This window comes from Camellia sinensis, chromosome 5 (assembly GCF_055761805.1).
Source record: "Camellia sinensis isolate YWXY chromosome 5, ASM5576180v1, whole genome shotgun sequence".
Taxonomy (NCBI): Eukaryota; Viridiplantae; Streptophyta; class Magnoliopsida; order Ericales; family Theaceae; genus Camellia; species Camellia sinensis.
The window spans coordinates 17,438,286-17,446,860 of NC_138965.1; positions in this window are offsets into that span (position 1 = coordinate 17,438,286).

Here is an 8,575-nt window from a genome sequence, read left to right on the forward strand (position 1 = left end):
AATGACCAACACTTGAAGCCAATAAAGGGGGTCAAACCAAAGCTATGTCAACCAAACCTTAAAGGACCATAATGACCTAAAACAGTCCTAAGGGACTCCAAAACAAGACTAAATCATACATAGATCGTGGTCAAAACACGCCAAGGAATGAGTCCAAAACAAGGGCATTCAAGGTCACAAAAGGGAGCATTACTCAACGCCTCCCCCCAGAAAACATGGCATGAATTTTTCAATACAAAATAGAGTTTTAGCATGCAAAAAGGGCCCTCAAAACCCACTGATATGGCAGCCTAATGTCTAAACACATAGGCATGCACAATGACCATTTCCAAGGCACCAAAGGACAACCCTTCAAAGCATGAAAGAGATGATGAATGCAAGCATACAAGCACGGATTAGGGACTGAAATGGCATGTGAAATGACTCAAAATCAACTGAAACAACCCAACTCAAGCATGCTCATGACTCACACACCCGATGCCAACATGCTAGAATGCAAAGGGACTATACAGAACATATGAAATACAACCAAACCAGCACCCAAGAGACCTCAATCAGGATAAATCATGACCAAAAGCTTCACAAAGCTAGGCAAGAATTTGCAAGCATGATAGTCTAATGGCTAGATGCATTTCAAGGCAAAATGGGGGAATACAAAGCAAGTGTATTAAGCATGAGAGAGGCCAACAAACCAACATGGGACAGTGGTAAAACATGCTAAATAAACACCGAATAACCTCTAAAATTAAGCCAAACAAAGCTAGGCATACATGCTACCCTTATGAGCCAAAACATGAACAAAAAGAGAGACCAAGGGAGAGGGGTGTCCCTCCCCTATGCAAGACCTCAAACCCCTTCTTCACCACTAAAAATCCACTGGATTTCAGTGGTGAGAAGGCTAATACACCAAAGAAATCAAAACTTAATAAAGGAAGCTCAAAAAGGGGCCAAACAAGGCCTAAGAGGTGGAGGTCGACCCCCAATGCCAAAACAACCTTAATGAGATATCTTGAGCATGAAAATACAAGCCTTTTTTTAGTTATACACAAAGTCTAAAACAATGAACAAGATAGGCAAAAGTCTAGTGCAAGATTGGGGAATCTAAAGTAAAAGAGTTACCCTTGAAGAACCCTTGATGAACAGCAAGTGCAGCCTTCTTCTTTTGATCAAAACCAGTCCAAAACCTCAAGAACAAACCCCCAAAGCCTCTCAAATTCGAAGTATGGTGTACTAGTGTGTGTTTGTGTGCAAAACTAAGAACAAACACACACTTTAGGCCCTCAAACCACACAAAATGAAGAGAGAGAGGGAAATATATATATATAGAGAGAGAGAGAGAGAGGATGATATGTATCAGATATATATGTGTATAGCTCTGGTTTTTTTGCTCAACGCTAACAAAGGAGGAGGAGAGGCTCTTATATAGACAAGGGAAAGCTTTGAAGCTTCTCAAAGAAGCTAAACAAAAAAGAGTCAAAGGGGGCAAAGGGGGCAAGGCTTCCTGAGGAAACTAGGATAGCTAGCAAGCTTCTTGAGGATGCTTTGCCAAAGGGTCAAGCTTCCTCAAGAAGCTTTGACCAAAAGGGGGCAAAAGGGGAAAACAGCCACATGTATGCCCCAGGGTAGGTTTAGTGCATTCCAGCTGGCACAGCTGGCATGCACCATGCCTGAAGAAGGTAAAAAGGGGTTACCGGCCAGAAAAGGAGGTTACCGGCCTAACAGATGGCCGGCCGGCCATACTGAATGCCGACCAGCCAATGGTATAATTCACCAATGGCTGGTAGCCTCAAAACATAGCCGGTGGCCTTAAACCAAGGCCGGTGGGTGTCAGGGGTAGCTAACAAGCAACTTTTTACCCTCAGAAGCAAAAAAAACACATGTGTTTGGTGCAAAACACAGAACAGTCGAGTTGAGAGATCCTGAGGCAAGGCGCATAGCCGAGACCTCTGGGAACTCAAAACGAAACACAAACATGAGTAATCACCGAGTGTTCGAGCAGTGACGTCCAAGTCTTGAGGACGGTCAAAAATGGGGTGTCTACAGTAACTCTGATTTTGGTTGGTAGAGCCACCTCTTGCATGCTTCTTACACTTGTAGTGTAAACCTTGCTCACTAACCTAATATACTTGGTGTTTTGGTCCATTATTCTAACATGTTTTGGCTCCACTCGAGCAAGTTTTTACTCATGTTTTAACATGCTTTAGCTCTGTTTTGAGGCTTCTTGGTCGTATGATGCTTGTTATGTATGCTTGTAGTGCAATAGCCTTGAATAGCATTGAGTTTTAAGGTATCTTGCATGTTTGGCTTGAGGTATTTGCACATTTTGGCATCATTTGGCATGTTATTTCAGAGCATATAGTGTTGCCACACTTCCATGTTTTTCACTCTTTAGGTGCTCTTGAGAGTTGCACCTTTATGCCTTGTTTGTGAGCCATTGCATGAGCGTCATTCTCTTGGCATTCATGCTATCATTTCAGATCATTTTTGCCACTGTTTTAGCATGCATGAGGTTTGTTTGGTGTTGGTTTAGTCCATTGAGCATTGTGTTGCATGGTCCTAGTGTTGTATCCTTCACTAGTGTTTAATGCTTAAGTGTTCTAGTATGTTGTGAATGAGTGTTTGCATGTTAGAATCTTTTGCATACCACCTTAACATGCCAAGATTAACATGTTGTTTGCATAGCACGTTGTTTGTATGTGTGTTGCATTGCATTGTGTTCGGATCGGATGTTGATCCAAACACGAGAACTGAGGGGCGTTTTATACTTGAAGTGATGAAACGCGCCTCATTTCTTTGTCGTCGTCCCCCTTGATTGTGCATGATAGGGTGGAGGCCTCTCGAGTCTTGTGTGTTACTTGTGCATTCATCGACATTGTGCAAGCTTGACTCTTTGGGCATCATGCATTGAGATGCATGATTGGTGGCTCGAGAGCCAAGCACTACACTCCTTTGAGCTTGAGACATGATAAGGAGTGAAGTTGCACACACATTTCCTTGCAAATACACTGCCATGCCTCTATTTGTGCTCTGTTGCAGCAAAAGGAGAAATTACAGGAAGCAGTGGCCGATCGGCCATCAAAGCTGCCGACCGGCCACCAAGGCTGCCGATCGGCTATCAAAGTGGCCGATGGCCATCCCTCTTGGCCGGCCATCCCTCAACATGTTCCTAAGGTGGGTCAGAAGCATTCTGGAAGTTGGCATAATTTTCAGAAGTACAGAAGTGTGCAAACAGAGGCATTTAGAGGCAAGGCGGTGGATTTCCGGGAGGACGCGACCGAGCATGTAGGCCTCCCTCGCCCGTGAGGCCGTTTTACCGCTTTACTAGCTAGTTGTAGTTAATTAGATGTGTTGTAGTTAATTAGAATATTTGCTTTGTAATATTTTAAATTAGCTTAGCATAGTTAGTTTTCAATTTGTGTTATAATTAATTAGCTAGAATAGCATAATTAATTAGTTGATTTGTAATAAGTAGTTTAGCTTAACATAGCTAGTTAGCGCTTATTTATTTGGACCCTTCGTCGAGAGGGCGTAATGTTGTAATAAGTGTGCGTGTGTAATGCATGTCTTCCAACCCCATTTCTTTCTCCCTTTTACTTATCAGCTTTCGATGGTTAGTTTAGGGCATGTTTCAATTAGCACCCTTATGTTTGCATGCGTGCATCATTCATTTGTCTTGCATGCACCGGGCTCAACGCATCATTCAAACTGCATTGTACTTTCAATACATCTACTTGAATACGTGTTTCAAAGCATGTTATCAAGTGTTGCATACATATGCCATCTTAGAATAGCCGAGCCTATTTAGTTGCATTTTGCATGTGTTGCATTAGGCATTGTTGACATAGCTAGGATCATGCATGATTTCTAACTAGCTTTTGTTTTGGCACAGAGTACACTGTGAGTGTTTACGCTTTAGCATCCTTGCATGTGTGTAAGTGACTGCCATGATAGCGTGCTTGCCATGAGGCTATGTGCTTATGTGATTAACTGCATGAATGCATGTGGATGAAGGCTTCATTACTTGAATTGGAACAAACTCATCAAAATGTGCATTTTAAGCCCACTTAAAAGTGGCAAAATCATGTTGTTTTAAGCCCATTTGAGGGTGGCAAATCCGCGTTTTAACCTACTTGCGAGTAGCACTTCCAAACCATTTTCAAACAAACAAACATGAAATGTTTTGTTCCAACTTGACCGATTGAGTCTATACTTGTATGCTGCACGCATCACATAGTAAATTAGATTAATAAACCAAGATAAGAACACATGTGTTTTCAAAAATAACATATCATGTTTAGCAGAGGCCGATTTTTGATCGGGCGAGCGGGGGTGCTCATTTCATGACCTTCCCCCCTCGTACCCAAGTTCCCGAGCCGAGGCAACTTTGGTGATGACAGATACGTGGCCATAGGCACGAGTCAGGGTTTCCTAAATTTTCTAAAATAAAATATTTAGGTGACGACTCTGAAATCTGGCAAAGCAGTCCATGTTTGGCGCTTTTTGCTTAAAATCGATTTTCCAAAATGATTTGCTGGATTTGGACTCTTTAGTGATTTATCAGTCTTACATTACACTTTGTGAGATTAGATTCAGAACCGCAACAGGAGTCCGAATTGTAGTAGCTAGAACTACAATTCGCGCCCTCGCGCGCAGAGCGGAGTTCGGGTGGTCTACACAAGCCAAAGAGCAAAAGATGGGGGACCACCCCCCTAACCACACAAGGCTCAAACCAACACCTTTAAACCTTAAAAACAAAACTTTTTGAGACTAAAACCAGCTTCAAAGTTGCATACAAAGATGGCAAAACAATGAACTAGAACAAAGCTTCAAAGAGGTAGTTTCTTACCCTTGTAGCACAACAAGAAAACAGCAAGCAAACAACCAACTTCTGAGCCAAAATCAACTCCAAGGAGCTCCAACAAGGTCTCCAGGAACCTCAAGCCTAAGGTGAAGGTGGTTGGCTAGGGGTTTTAGTGCAAAAGTGAAGAGAAAACACACTTTCAAGGCTAAAATGTAGGGAGAGAGGATTCTAGAGAGGGAGAGGGAGGAAAATATCTTAGCTCAAAACTTCCAACCCCTTGCGTGCATATAGATAGCCTCTATATATAGAAGATACAAAGAGCCTTCAAAGCAATCCAGCCCTCCACGTGGGTGCAGATGGTCAATCCTGCAAACAGCTAGCTCAAAAATATCTAAAAATGCCAACTAAAGCAACTGGTGGTCAACTGGCCATCAGTGGTGGCCGGCAGTGCCTCATTGATGGCCGGCAATGGCATTTCATGGCTGGCAGTGCACCAAAACAAGCACTAAGGAGATACCAAAGCATGGTCCAAAAATGAGACAGAATGGAAATAGGGTCTGGAAGGATCAAACCTGGAGCATTCCGTCGCGAAAGTCGAGCGCTCAGTGAGCAATCAAACTGGTCACCGGATGTACCTACAAGCACATCCAAGTCTTGAGGACGGTCAAAAATGGGGTGTCTACACCACGCTTTGCCGGCTCAAATACGGTAGGAAACAGACCCCAAGGCAACATTACAATCCATTATTTTCTTAAGTCATTGCTCTTTACGAATTGTGGGCAAAGCTAACACATTCATTCATCATTTCCATTACTTATTAGCTCAAGAACACGTACTCATTATTTTCCACCATTCTCTAGTATTCATCAAGTCGTTCGTTGTTACAATCCCAACAAAACCAATAATAACATTCATTATTTTTATCACAAAATTCATCCAACAGCACCTCCACTAAGAGCATTTGGCACATTTTTAGAAGCATTCTCAATTCTTATATTTCAATGGTCTTTTAACTTTTGCACAAAATTATCAAATCGTCATACTCAATGTCATAACACAATAATCATCATAAATTATCCCCAATTAATTAATTTAATTACTCATTTTAATTTCTTCAAAACAACCTTTCTATACAATAGTTATTTTCTAACTATTATTCATCATAATTTGTTCTCATCTTCTACAAAACATGAACTCAATTCCATAAACCAAATGCCAATTGAAGCTTTCTTTATTCCTAACATGGATTCCATAACTAGGGTTAAACATAAATTAGGGCTTTTTGCTATTTAACACAAAACCACATTCTCATGACCCAAACATCATATATTCCACTTAAATCATCAATTCAAATTCCATAAATCAAAAACCCTAGCTCCCTTCACATGCCATTTCTAAAAATTTCCTCAAAATAAGGGTTTTATACAATAAAAAGTGTCACCCATCTATCCACAAGACAATATTGAAGAGAAGTAAGGAAAATCCCTACCTTAAGCAAGGAGAGAGAGAGACCCGAAGTTTTGACTTCAACGAAAACACGATCCACTTGGATAGATTGAAAGCCCTTGGCGCGCTCTACAACCTTCCTCAAGGGACCTAGGTGAGAAGATGCTTCTAGATGAGTAGATCTAGCAATCTAAGTGGGAAAAAGTTGGGTTTAGAGAGATATGAGAGAGGCTCACAGTTTGAGAGAGAGGAAGGAGGAGAAAAGTGAAATGAAACCATTCTTGAAGACTATTTATAGTAGTTGAGAAGTAGCCCTAAGGTCAACAAAATAATAGGCCCAAAACCCCCCCAAAGGTAGGGCCTATTTGAACCCCAAAATTTGGAAAAAAAACACGCAGGGGTCGACCCTTCGGGCAAGGGGGTCAACCCTTTAGGTAGAAAAGACAATCTGGCATAAGTAAAGGGGATCGACCCTTAGACAAGAGAGGGTCGACCTTATTTTCTAGCAAAAAATTCTACAACATAAGAGGATCGACCCTTTCCAGACTGGTGTCGACCCTATTTTCCAACAACACATTCTACAACATAAGAGGGTCGACCCTTTCCAGACTGGTGTCGACCCTATAGAAAACCAGCAGAGGCACTAAGAATTGAAACAGGTATAACTCTCTCATTCAAACTCCGTTTTAGGTCGTTATTGTGTCCAAATTGAAGCCCCGGAAACAAGCTTTCCAATGGTTCTAGCCTCACATCTAAATTCAAAATATGGGAAAAGAAAAGGGCAAAAGAGTGAAGGCTGGTCAAAAATAAAAACTCAAATTTGGAGCTTTTGATCTAATCTTGCCTAAACACCTTGTTAAGGCTTCAATCAAGGTTCCAAACATCACCCAGGGGTCCTCAATTATAATATTTAAGGTTCTTTTTCCAACCCATCAATACCAAGAGTTCGACAACCACACAAGTTTTAAGGTGACGAGCACCACTTTACACCAATCCAATACGTATTAAAATTCGAGCCACTACATGTTTTATCAATGACTGATTTCCAGGTTTTCCTCCTACTGGGATTAGCCCCTAGGGGAAGCCCAAGAAAAATAAAAGGCAAAGATTGAGTCTTACAGTTCAGTTGAGCAGCAAACTCAGCAAAAAGATTGTCCTCTATCCCCATCGCACTAACCACACTCTTATGGTAATTGATTTTTAGCCCCGATACAAGCTCAAAACACCTTAATATCCTTTTAATATTAATAACATCTACCCACTCAGCCTCACAAAATATAATGGAATCATCAGCAAATTGTATGTGTGACACCACCCTATTTACCCCTACTTTCACTATCTCAATCAACTACAACTCCACTGCTCTGGATAGTAACATATTAAGGCCTTCTGCCACTATCTTAAATAAGAAAAAAGGATAGTGAATCTCCCTACCTTAGTCCTTTTTGAGGATGAAACTCATCTGTTGGTGAACCATTCGCCATAATAGATAATATGGCTATGGACACACACTCCTTGATCTATAAAATCCACTTCTCACCAAAACCAAAACTAGATAACATAGAGAAAAGAAAAATCCCAATTAACAGAATCAAAGGCTTTCTCAAAGTCAAGCTCAAGTATCACACCTCTCGTTTTTAATTTTTCCACCCCTCTACTATTTCATTTGCAATCAACACACCATCTTGGATATTTCTACCACTCAAGGAAGCAGATTGAGCTTCACTTAAAACTTCAGGCATAACAAGTTTTAATCTGTTAGAGAGTACCTTAGCCAAAATCTTATACACTTATCCCACTAGACTAATAGGCCTATAATCTACCAAGCCAATAGGGTTCTCTTTATTTGGGATCAAGGTTATAAGGGATCATGGTTATAAAAGAGCTATTAATTCCACTGACCAATCTGCCATGTGTGTGAAACTTGTTCATAAACTAATTGAATTCCGCCTTCATTACTTTCCAGTGCTTTTGAAAACACACCAAGTTAAACTCATATGGGCCTGGGGCCTTGTTACCTTCACAACTTTTAATAGCATTCCAAACTTCTGCTTCTGAAAACTCTTCCTCAAGCAAAACACATGCATTGCTATTTCTTATAAACTTAAAGTTACCTTCCAAAGTAGGTCTGTTTCTCCAGTCCTCAGCGAAATGCCTGTTGCAATAGAAGTAGACTTCATGTTTTACTATCAATGGATCCTCATAAGCCTCTTCCCCAACAGTGATGGTATTAATACCATTCCTACTTTGTCTATTGGTTGCGATGACAAGTATCTTGTATTCTTATCACCTTTGAAAGACCAGTCTAATCTAGCTTTCTGGAGCCCC